The sequence below is a fragment of the Rattus rattus genome, chromosome X (assembly GCF_011064425.1).
Source record: "Rattus rattus isolate New Zealand chromosome X, Rrattus_CSIRO_v1, whole genome shotgun sequence".
Lineage (NCBI taxonomy): Eukaryota > Metazoa > Chordata > Mammalia > Rodentia > Muridae > Rattus > Rattus rattus.
In genome coordinates this window covers 27,308,979-27,321,641 of record NC_046172.1, presented here as the reverse complement: position 1 = coordinate 27,321,641, position 12,663 = coordinate 27,308,979, and the positions used below count along the sequence as shown (strand labels likewise).

Here is a 12,663-nt window from a genome sequence, read left to right as displayed (position 1 = left end):
TGGCTTCTGGAAGGTCAGAACTAAATATGCAAAACTAACAACATGACCCTGAAATAAACAAAAATGTGAAATTGCTCATCCGAGGGGGTGATGTAACTAATACTGACATAATTTTCAAGCAGAAAAGCAAAACTAGGTCAAAGCACGTTGGCCTAACATAGTAAGCATTTTCGCTTCCAGATTTTTATGATGTAGGCTGTGTCTGCAGGCATTATTGTCTTCTGTTATCAATGTTCGGGGCTGTCACAAATAATTCATGTCTTATCACCCTTTGGTAGTTAAACCAAAACAATGCAGTGTACATTTGAACTATTCCATTCTGACAGCTTCCATGTTAGAGAGGGAAGAAATATTCATAGAGCATTTCCTTCTGATAGAGGGATTAAACAGTAAATATTCATTATTTTATAGTCTATTATCATGTGATAGATTGCTAACTAGAAAATCACGTGCCTCTCAATCATTATGGGTTTTTTTTTTTGTTTTTGTTTTTACCTTTTTTCACCCAGTCAGACAGAAAGAGCAGTAGCATTAATTTCATTGGAATTCACTTTAAGCACTGACCACAGAAAAGAATCTCAAGTGAATCACACACCTAATAGGATCCATTTAAGCTTTTCTTTCTTCATCATACATGCCCTAAATAAACTCATACTTTTCATCTCCCTTCTATTGTTCTGCTTTATTTTCCTGAAAAGCACACCTGATTAGTGAATGAAAAAAAATCATCTCATATCATAGTAAACATTTCAATTAAACAAACATAGTCTCTCAGTTGTTAGCATCAGGCATTTTTATATTTAAATTCAGAGCAGAGAAGATATACACAATAGTGGTACAAACACCAACTAAAAAACCGTTTGAATACTCAGCTTTGTTTGTTTGTTTGTTTGTTTGTTTGTTTGTTTGAGATGGTCTTACTTTGTAGTTCAGGCTGACCTTGCATAGGCTATATAGCACAGTCAGGCCTTGAACTTGTAGCAACCCTCTGGTCCAATCCTAAGTGCCAAGATTACAGTGTGATTTATAAGCCCACCTTAACTACTTGGATCTCCAAAAAACTTAACGTTTTGTAATATCATATTATGGCATATAATAATGGCTTTCATTGGTATGTTTCCATATTTTTCCATCGGGACTATATAGATATATATAGATATAGATATATATTATAGGATTTAACCATATGCCCGATACTTCTCTCTCTCTTGTCTCCTTCCAATTTGATCTCCTCTTCCCAACTAGTAAAGGAGGCATTTTGTCTCAAGATAATACATTTTTCTGATCATTCATAAATCATAAACCTATTCTGAATTGTCTCCAAACTCTACAGCACACAGAAATAACAGTGGGGCTCTGAAACCAAATGAAACCTTATGATGTGTCAAGTGGAATGGACACAGAGAGAACAAAATTGGGAAGTATAATTTCAAGTTCTAGGTGTAAACTCTCTCCTGGGTGTGACTAAAGTGCTTTGAGCTAAATGTGTCACTGAACTAGTGCTGGTGGCAGCTGGTAGTGCTGAGATATGCTGTTAACCTGTCAGCTGGAAAGTTTCTCTTGAACTCACCAGAAATCCCAGGGTGACAAGAAACTTGTAAACCATTCTTCTGCTACAATGCTCCTGACTGCTGAGTTTACAGATGCGGCCATTCTGAACTGTATACAAACTTTCAACCTATAAACCTTTGGAGTGATGGTACACAACATGTAACCCTGACACTTTCTTGCTGGAGGCAGAATAGTGAGCTCCAAGCAAGACACAACTATGTATTTAAATAACGAAAAATAAAAATTAATGGTTTGTTTCAGTATAAAAGAACAAACATTTGACTAGTAATTTATTTCTCAAAAATTTAATTTTGTTTTCAAAGATGAGGCTCTATGAAGCCAAACTTCCTTCAAGTTTTAGTTCTTGTGTCTTGCCCCCTGATGCCAAAACTATAAGTATGTATTACTTGCCCAAACCTAACTACCACTTTCTGTTTGTATCTCTAATGTATTTCCTGTATACTTGATTTTATATAAATATACAAATTTCTATTCTGTCTCTTTATTGCTTTTATGGTGACTCGTCTAGTTAATACTAAGTCAGAAAAAGAAAATCCTCATTTGTCCACATTTTTTCTTCCTACCCAAAAAAAAGATAACATGGAAAAATATATCCAACTGTAACAGCACTCTAAAATTTGACATGTGATAGGGAAACAGGCTCTACTATATAATCTGAAATGTGAGGGCTGTTGGGTTCTATAAATCACCAAATAGATGTGGAAATTTCAATTCCATAATTTTAACTGAACTTTCATACAGTGCAGCTCACTGGAAAGGTGAGCTTCTTCCTCTTGAATGTCACTTCACTGAATACAAGCACAACCAGCACACAGTAGAAAAACCTTTTAAAAGATGCTTTCCTGAGGTAGGCATGGTGTACATGTTTTTAATCCCAGCACTGGAGAAGTGCAGAGGCAGGTGGATCACGAGTAAGGAGGCTGGGCCTGGCTTACATAGTACATTTTAGGATAGACAAGGCCATGTAAAGAGATTTTGTCCCCACTCCCCCGTCCTCCCCACTCCTGTCCCCATTCCCATCTCCCTCCCAAAAGGAAAAGTGGAAATAAAAGAAAATGAAGGAAGGAAGGAAGGAAGGAAAGAAGGAGAAAGAAAGAAAGAAAAAGAAAGAAAGAAAGAAAGAAAGAAAGAAAGAAAGAAAGAAAGAAAGAAAAAGAAGGAAGGAAGGAAAGAAAAGAAGAAAAATACTTACTTTGTTGCTTAAATAAACATGACTTCATGGCCATTTGCCTGGCAAAATAAACTAACTATACATTTGGCTATGACCTACAACCTCAAGTTAGCCTCAGTGAGAACAAGCTTAGCAGATCCTATCTTGGCAATTTCCTGGCTTTGATCTGTTAAAAGGCAATTCCCACAAACCAGAATTATTTCTACCATCAAGATAAAGTGCTTTGGTATGCTCTGGGTTGGGTCTTTGGCAGAATACAACTGAATGGCTAAGCAACCACAAAATACTTTAATTTTTCTGATCCTCATCAATTACTCTTTACTATATCACTGACCACTCAACCATTCTTTCTTCTCCAGAGCCGCTCTGATCTTTATGTTTCCCATCATCCTGCTAAGATTTACCTTGCATGTTCCCATAAAACACTTGATAACTCTGGGTTTCAGTCCCAGTATTTGGATCTGAGAATTCAAGGATACCTTAGATGTGACTCTTGCTCTAAAGTAACTCAGTCCCAAGATAAGCAGAGCTATAATTAACTGGAAATAGACTATCTCAAACATGAATATGTATAAGAAAGAGCCACAGGCATTTCTTCCTGTTTATTCTAATCCAAATAGATACTTCTCTGCGCACAAAGAAAGTCCTCATAAACAACCTGAATACACACATACCATCATTGCTTCATTGTCACTTCCCTGTGGTTCTCTGGCTGTCGAGCATAAAGGCTCTACTGAGTCCAGAAGTGCAGGGAAGATGCTGAGAAAGGACTAGTGAATAGGTCTAAAATATAAGGTAGGCATGACACAAATCCTGTCTGACAAGGCAGGATCTGTCCCCAAATATTGTCTCCTGACAGGGTAGTCATGTGTTTTGTAGCTCTGAGCTCTACTGTTTGAAATTCTTCATTGTTTCAATTTCCCCAATTAAGGATTAATTCTAAGGATTGAAAGGCTATGACAGTTTTATCTTATCTATATGAATTCTTTCCCAACATGCCCCAAAGAGCACTGTCCAAAGAAATAGAGATGTGGTATGTACACAAGGAAGGGGAGGCAAGAAAAGGATAACAGATAGGCAATTACAGATTCACTGCATATCAAGTTAGGTCAGGTGGGGAGATACCTTGGAGGGACCAGAATATCAGTAGTGAGAGAAAATGAAAAAAAAAAACTAGTGTAAACTTTTTCTATTTCAAAAATATTGCCAAACTGGTCTGGAAATGAAATAAGCATGGTAATTCTCCCATATTTCCATCTTTTTATAACATAGTAGCACGCCCATAAACTGGGAACTTGATCTCAAATCAGTCAGATTAACTAGTTTTCAAAATAGTGAATAGGTGTGTGTGTGTGTGTGTGTGTGAGAGAGAGAGAGAGAGAGAGAGAGAGAGAGAGAGAGAAAGAAAGAGGGGGTGGAGAGAGCATGGATACCCCCTCAGGAATATTATCCAGCTGCTTTTTAAAATAATATTTTTATTTTATTTATATATATGTCATATCTATATCTATATATCTCTATCTATACCTATATCTATACACACACACACACACACACATATATATATATATATATATATATATATATATGGAGAGAGAGAGGAGAGAGAGAGGAGAGAGAGAGAGAGAGAAGAAAACTAATCCCAGTGTGTTCCCCTATTAGTGCTAACCCATGTGCATCTGGATGAGGCTACCTCTGGGAACATACAAGGTTACTCCCCAGTGGCCAACACCCCAAGAAAATTAACCCTTGCCACAGCAGCCAATAATAGACAAACAGTTCTCAGCTAAGGGTGGGCCTTGCGAGCACCTTTCATATACATGTTGCAATTTTTACTGTCTTCTTCCTCCTTTGAGACAGTCTTTATTATTTGCAGCACTAATTTGCAGACTGATTTAAACTGATTTAAGCAGTGTGCCACCCTCCTGTTTCCTCTACTCATTGCTAGGGAACACAAAAGCAATTCTCCTCCTAGCATTTTTTATATGGTTTCTGCATCAAGTTTTTGCCATGCGTTTTTGCGCGTGGCAAACATTTTTCTGGCCAAGCCTTGTCCACAAACCCTTCAAAAATAGTGTTTAGAATGTCCACCCCATAATTTACTTCCTTCTTACTTCAAAATTTTGTAGTTTCAAACAAGAAACTCAAAAAAACAAACTTAGACAGGAGACAAAAAAGTTTGGGTGAGTCTAGATAATATTATTTGTATAATTGTGCATCTCAAAGTGGTTAGAAGAAAGGATTTCTAAAATGTTTTTTGCCCTTAAGAGTTGATAATTTGAAGAGACAGATACTCAATTATTTATACAAGATATGGATGCAGGAAAATCACATGGACCTCATTATATCAGTATAATTTTTATATTTCATGCATCAAAGTAAAAGATTAAAAAACATGATACACACGAAATATCAGTGAAACCCATTATGTTGCATGCTTACTAAAAATCAATTAAAGCGCGCTACAATACAAAGAATACACTTACATGCTAAATAAACTTAAAGTAACTAAAAATGTACCTTAATATTCAATAAAAGTGGAATATAAAGCATTTATAAAGTTGGGGCTCTGTATGAGGTATTTTTCCTGATAAATTAATTTTAAAGAAGAAATCATAAATGTTCCAAATGAACATGGAGATAAAATTAACTAAATACAGTATCATTTCAGCTCCTTTAAGTTCAGAAAGCTTAGGGCTATCATTGATTTTTTAAATGGATTTTCATCCCATAAATAACCACAGGGGAAGAACAAGCAAGCAGCCATTCTTTTCCATGTAATAACCTATATTATACTATTGGTATAAACCTGTATTGTAGATTGAAAGTTCTTTTTGAGGGCAAGGATCTTATCAAATTATGCTGAGAACCCAAAAGTCATCTGAAATACAAAATTAATTAATGGACTTCTTCTGAATGAACAAGTAGATTAATTCTGGAAGTGCTCAATAAATGCTAAAATGATGAGATGGGGGAGCCTTAATATTTTATTTATCATGCCACAGCTGACTGAATATGGAACCATTACCATCACATGCTACAACCAGACCACTTGCTGCTTTTGCCTTTTCTAACTCAGAACCTGCTTTTTTTATTTTTTTATTTTTTTGCACAAAGGAGATATAAGTTTTCAAGATTTAAGTTTTCAATTCTTTTTTAATAAAGTTCCTCTAGATATTTTGTGTCTGGGTACTACAACTTTTACTTCCCTTAATACCACTTACTGAGGGATTGGGATTTAGCTTCAGTGGTAGAGCTTTGCCTAGGGAAGTTTTAAGGCCCTGGGTTCGGGTCCCCAGCTCCGAAAAAAAAATTAAAAAAAAAATACCACTTACTGGAGGACATTAAAGGTCTTAATGTTATGTCAAAGAATATCTTTCATCTAAGGGAAAAAGAAGTCTTTAATTTGATGAGCATCTACTATTGTATGTCCCTCACCAGGCCACTTTAACAAGACTCAGGAAAGAACTTAAACAAAAAACCGGTAAGATTCAGTTTGGTGTCAGATGAAAGGAGTTGATAATGAGCCAAAATCTTCCTATAAACTTCCGCATAGCCACACAAAGATTAGGTTCCAGTCGACCTGGCTGTATTACCCTTGTTGTACCGAAGTGTATTTTATATCTTCTTCTTGAATGAACTGGTTTTCATAGCAGATTTAGTCACAAGGTTAAAGAATTGGTAACTAATTATTCCATAGAAGCAGAGTAATCTCTCTGGCTCTGCTTTGGGGATGCCTGCAGGTAGTCCAAGTGGCCTGACTTCTCATCATGGAAACTTCAAGTCTGGACTCTGCAGGTAGACAAATGAAATACACAATTTCAGCCAGATCCCCTGTATTTTTTTAGAGTTTCGAGAGTTCAAAACTGACACCACACAGATTCTAAGCACAACAGAGATACTTTGACATCATTGACATACGTTGACTTCTTTCATTTTACAATTTGTTTCTGGGAGCATAGCCAAAGAAGTTGATTAGAAGAATTTAAATTACATTTAACAACTATTCTGATGTGTTCAGTCATATTTTTTTTTTCTTATCTAGAGAACTCCAACTGATTTTGAACAATTGGATTCTCAAATCATGCGGACAAAAAAAATTGATTTGGCCCATCTTTCTTAATCAAACAAATTACTCTTTTTGACCAAATACTCCCCATCCCCCCTCAACAATTCAAGGTCCAGGTTTCATAACAACCTTTGGATGTTCATTTACCATACAAGGATCAAAGCCAGGAGGCATCCACAAGCACAGTTAGCCTTTTTAAACTTGCAGGAATGTTGTGGATAGCACACAACTACCAATTAACAGATTTGTTTGCCAGTTTATGTGGTCCACAGCCAGACAAACTCAGAATATGAGTCACATGAACACTAAGGAAAAGCCAACTCAAAATTACTTTGAAACGACCAACAAATATCTTTTAGTAGAAAAGCCCTAAATGATAACATTTCCTGAAAGAGGGCATAGAAAGAGAAATAAAATTTTAACATATGCCAAAGACATCAAACTCTCTAAAGCATATACAAAAACTTAAAATGTCTGTTAAAAGGGAACCATTTCAGATACACATTTAAAATCCCAGTTAGATCATCTTCCTATTATGCCATAAAAACTGCCTTGATCCTCAATGTTGGGACAAAGGAGATTAGATAGGTCCTGTCTTTATATTTTTTCAAGGCTCCATTTTCAAAGGAATGAAGCTTATACCAAACTTGGAGACACGGTATGCTGGTAACAGAACAAGAAGAAAAGGAACATCGGTGGAGAGGCTGTTTTCATCTCCAGAATGCCTTTTGAGGGCCTGGGTTTCACAGGTAGTCTTTCTGGTGGGTGAATTCCAGACTAGCCTCTAACTTGCTGTTCTCATTATTTTTAACCTTTTCTTTTCTCTCATTCTTTCTTTTCTTTCTTTTTTTTTTTTTTTTTTGCTTCACTTCAGCATTTGTCTGATGAGGACTGTTGCCCTTCATTCTCCGCGGGAGATGTGGTTGAGAATAAATAGATGATGTTTGTAAAGGACTTTCTAACTTTCTGAGGAAAAGATTACTACCGTATTTCTTCAATATTGCCAGATGTCCTGGCATTTTAACTCCAATTTAAAGAATGCAATATTGATCAAACTGAGTCACAGTTTCTTGCATCAGCAGCATCTTAGTCTCACAAAACATAGCAGCTGGGAGACCTGAGTCTAAAAAGAAAAGTCATCTCAGTTTCTTAGTGTGTTTTTTCTAAAGTTATTGGGATGCTAAAAACCCAAAATATGTCTGGTAGGAATTTTGTCTGGAGATTCTGGTGTTTTTCCAACTTGAGAACGAAATATTTGTTCTTAGTCTGTAGGGACAATGAATGGACTTTTACATATTTAGGAGGATATTTGCAGCTGGGGAATGCCAAGGCGAAACCTGTTGTTTTTGGCTGAACTTCTATAACAGGTGGGTGCTTTTCCTTTTGCCTGGGAATGTAGCAAATTCCTTCTCAAAAAAAGATTCTGAAAAGTTTTCGGTTTATGATCAAAGTGCAAAGAGAGGTTGGCATTGGTTTAAAATTACTTCATTTTGATGAACTCAATTCAGGTTTATGCTTGTTTGTTTGTTTGTTGCATTTCCCCTACAGGATTTTGAACTGCATGTTCTTCTGCTGACAACCTGGTAAAAAGCTCAAACTTTCTGAATCTTACAAAACATGCACCCTTCTAATTCTGTTGGTACTTTACATGAGAATTTCTAACTGTTAGTGGTAGGATCTGTTCTGGCCTGCAAACCCCACTGTTCGGCATTTGCACAGCCCCTAGGGACAGATCACTACCAAGCAAAAAGATTGAGTTTCTTTTGCTGAGCTGATGACACATGGGTGGTTTGATAGCTAACCTTGAAAATACAGCCAGGGGCTGTGGGCCTAAGATGCATAAATTGGTTGGTGGATGTTATTCCTCTGCCTCAATGAAACAGTAAGGTTTCTCCCCCTCCCCCACCATGAGAAACAAGAACAAATCTGGGACTCCCCCATGCAGTCATGCTACCATCTCATTCCTGGTTTCTTATATGAACAATGATGCTCTACTCTTGCATCCCCCCCAGTCCCTCCCTCTTTTGCAGTACCCCTTAGGAAAAAGAACAATGTTATATATGTATCCAGAGATGTGGGATGAAAAGCTGGCCATTCATTAAATAACTAAAGAGTTACTACATGCCTACTTGTACACTTCAAACTTCAACACTGGGCTGTTTTCCAACTTCATACAACTACCACAGTTACACATGGGAAAAATCATCTCAAGCTCTGGACAAGCCTGCCTTAGGCATCAGACAGAGGGAGTGTCACCCCATTCCAAAGGAACTGTGTGGCACAAAGATTTTAAAAAACTGAGTTCACACATCACTGGAGGACAAGACAGGTGGCACACACAGCATCAAAATAACTTTGTTCAGGCTTAGGAATTTTATAAAAAATATTATCGTGTAAATTTATTCTTTTCCTTTTGCTCCTATCCAGTAAGGGGCCTTTTGCACCCTTTGTCTATCTTATGTGGTTGCTAGAAATTCAAAGAAAATGAGGTTGGTCTATAAGCTCATAAAAACTTAGAGAAGCCTGCCTTCTGCACCATTCTCCAGCTAGGCAGATGCACTTACTGAAAGCACACAATCTTTCATGTGCTTTTTTTCATTGAAATGTAATTTACAAGCATGATTCCATAAGAGTGTTAGGGGAACAAGAAAAATTTGAAGGTTTACTTCCTGACCTTTCAGGGCCTTGCTTTACCTTGGGAAACTGCAAAGCAGGAACAGAAAGTTGTAAACCTTGGCCCGACCACTAATGGAAGTTTATTGCCTAAAGTGGAAACTCTTCGGTGGGGCACATTCAATCCAATTGGAAGAAAAAGGAAGAGGCTTTTCCGGCGGCAAACAGATGCTCGGTTTCCCACCCGGACTTACTTAGCTCTGGCAAGAGGTGCTAGGCATTCTCCCTGTGATTCTGCCTTTCCTAGTCACCGAAAGACGTTTGTAGTCTTGTCTTCCCCTATGAGTATCGACCCTTGCACAAAATATTGACGTAAGTTTTTTTTTTTTTTTACCACAACAGTGATAGAGTTGTAAAATTCCACCCCTTCTAGGTTTTTCCCTAATCCATTTTCCTTTTCTTCTTTCTAAACAGCAAAGCTGTAAAACCCCATAAAGTTCTACCTAAGTTGATATACGAATTTAAATCCCATGCCCTAGAGCAACGGAAGAAGCTGGCTTTAGAATTTTACAGAAACCCACTTAAGTAAACCCACAAACCCTTTTCTGTTATTTCAAGCCGAGACTGTGTTCTTAGCTCAGCGCAACACAAAACACAACTCCTAAAATGTTAGAACTTTTTTTTTAAAGTCTGTACACCCCCTCCCCCACGCCTGCCTCCACTGGAAGTGCTGCTTGTTCCATCCAGACTGTTTTGCCTTTCAGCGCATATACACACACACACACACACACACACACACACACACACACACACACACACACACACACACCAAAGTGTCACCAGAATGTGAAAGCAAAATAGGATAAGAGTGCTAGTGTGTACTTTTGCCAGGCTATCAGTTGTCTTTATTTTAAACCTGAAGTAATAATAGGTAGAGGCTAAAGCTTGAGATGAATCCAGCATAACACATTCTAGAGGCCCGCAAACTGGGATTGATTTGCATATTCCACAAACCTGCTTTGAACCTTTTACAAAGACTGCCTGACATCAGCAATCATTCTTAGAAGCAAAGCTGGCACCCGTAGTAAACACGAGGCAGTTGGTGACGCAGGTGATGTACTTTCTAAGGTAGCCTTTTAGGAAGAAAATGCAGTCCCTCCTTCCACCTAATTTGATTTTTTGGCACCCGGTGCATTTGATCACCCTGCACGCCTCGGGAGTAACAGGTCGCAGGGGTCCCAAGCTAAATCCCTCTTTCTGTGGCTGGCGCCAGCACAGCTACAATCACAACCCTCAAGCTTACCGACTCATGTTTAGAATTCCATGACCCATCCGGCAGGGAGCAAGCTGCTCGGAAGCGCACCCGCAGGCTTCCAAGCACAGACACCAAAGCCGGCAGAAAAGCCCACAAGACAAAAGCAACTCGGTGGAATCCACAGGCAGCAAAGAGCACGTTTTTCGTTCCCCTCCCTTTTTATTCTTTGATCTGCTTCTATACGCACTCTACCCAAGACAATGTCAAGTTTCTCAACCTTTCCTTTTCCAGCCTATGAAAAGTCGGGCGCAGGCTAGCGAGGACCGCCTGGCTCTTATTTCAAATCAGTTCACAGGGACGTCGTAGGCGGCGGGCTCCGGTCGCGGCGAGCCTCGCCAATCAGGAGTAGGGGGTGGACCTGAGTGCAGGAGAGGCTGCCTTTACCGGGATTAGGGCAGCTTTCAGGAGTCAAATGACTGGAAGCAGCTGGATGTAGTGTCAGAGCTCCCAAAGTAAAGGATGAGTTCTATTCTTGTCTAACAGACTGCGTCTGCTCAAAGCTTAACTAGCTCCGGGCCCTAAATCCTTGCACTTTAAGAGCCCCCTTAAAAGCACTAAAGAATTTTAAAGGTGCAGAATTATTTCAGCGAGAAAACCTCAACCCTCAGGACTCAAGGATTTTTTTAAGTGTATCTTGCTCTAGATACCTAATTTTGTAAAAAACAGTGGAGGGAAAACCACACTGCTGTAAGTATCACTTTAACTGAAACAAGCAAACAAGACACAAAATGTTACCTATCTTCATGTAAACTCTACATCCAACCTCTGAAAAGCAAATGTTAATGGGACTGTGCACACAAATATTTTGAAATACAGGATGTGAAAAATCTTCATCTCTGGTGACTGAAGGCACAATTTCAGATAAAGCATTTGCTAATTAGAACAATAAATGCAGAAATTTGGTTAAGAAAAGGTTTTCTAATAAGTGTATTTTCCTCTAACTGTGGTTGCTAATAGGGACAAGAAAGGTAAAACTAGCTGACTTCTTGGAAAGTTCAAGCCCAAGTGAAGAAAATGCCGTTTTCTTTCTGAGCTCCCCATAAAAATGTAACCCTTTCAAGCCTTCTTGACTCTATTTCCTATGCAAATCTAATTCTTGGATTCAAGAAAACTTGGAAACTGAGTAAAGATCACTGTTTGTAGAGCCCATAGTATGATTTTTTCCTAAACAAGTAACCACAGTGTGAGGATGATCCAATCCATGTTTGCAGTCGTGCACTATCAGTAAATAAAAACAGAAACAATGATTTATGTGTGAGCTTGGCTGAGTTCTGAAGTTTTGGCAGCAGGGCACAAGCACCTGGGAGTCCATAGCTTTGTCTCAGCTCTCCACTGAGAAGTGTTAGAGTCCCCCTAATCACACCAGCTGCCCTCTATCCATTTGTTTGTTCTTCAGAGGCATTCACTATGGCCTAGACCCAAGTTTGCTTAGCCTTTCCACATGGTGATCCCTCATCAGGGTCTTACTAAAACAATCTCTCTCTCTCTCTCTCTCTCTCTCTCTCTCTCTCTCTCTCTCTCACACACACACACACACACACACACACACACACACACGCATACATGCACAGAGAGAGTCAATGTTTTAAATCAGTTTATAATTTTTGTGTTGTACAGTATTCATAGTCACCTTTGGCCATGTGCATACTTAGGATCATAGGTTGGGCTGAACAAGGTTGGGTAGATTAAGGCTTCTAAACTTTGAAATTATTGGCATCTGCAGACAAATAATTCCTAATCATGGCACTAGCTGTTCAGCGTGTTGTCAAATATTTAGCAACATCATACCCTTTGCCCACTAAATGTCCATAACTGATTAATAAGATATAAAGATATCACTGGATATCCTCTAGGGATCAAAACCAGTGTTTGTTAAAATCAATTCTGAGTTCAATATATGAATACTCAGGCCCCTGGTCCAAG

At 38.4% G+C, this 12,663-nt stretch overlaps 1 protein-coding gene across 3 annotated transcripts in view; it reads right to left on the bottom strand.

The window, feature by feature from the left end:
* LOC116888886 (E3 ubiquitin-protein ligase Midline-1-like) overlaps window positions 1-12,663 on the bottom strand; it is a 175,803-nt gene that overhangs the window by 46,271 nt on the left and 116,869 nt on the right. The window contains exon 1 of one of the 3 annotated variants that reach the window (XM_032890146.1): window positions 10,731-11,113. The exons of the other annotated variants lie outside the window; for them this stretch is intronic. The gene's annotated coding sequence lies outside the window, so the exon portion shown is untranslated. Of the gene's footprint in view, window positions 1-10,730; window positions 11,114-12,663 lie in introns of those variants that run through there. 3 annotated transcript variants of the gene reach the window in all.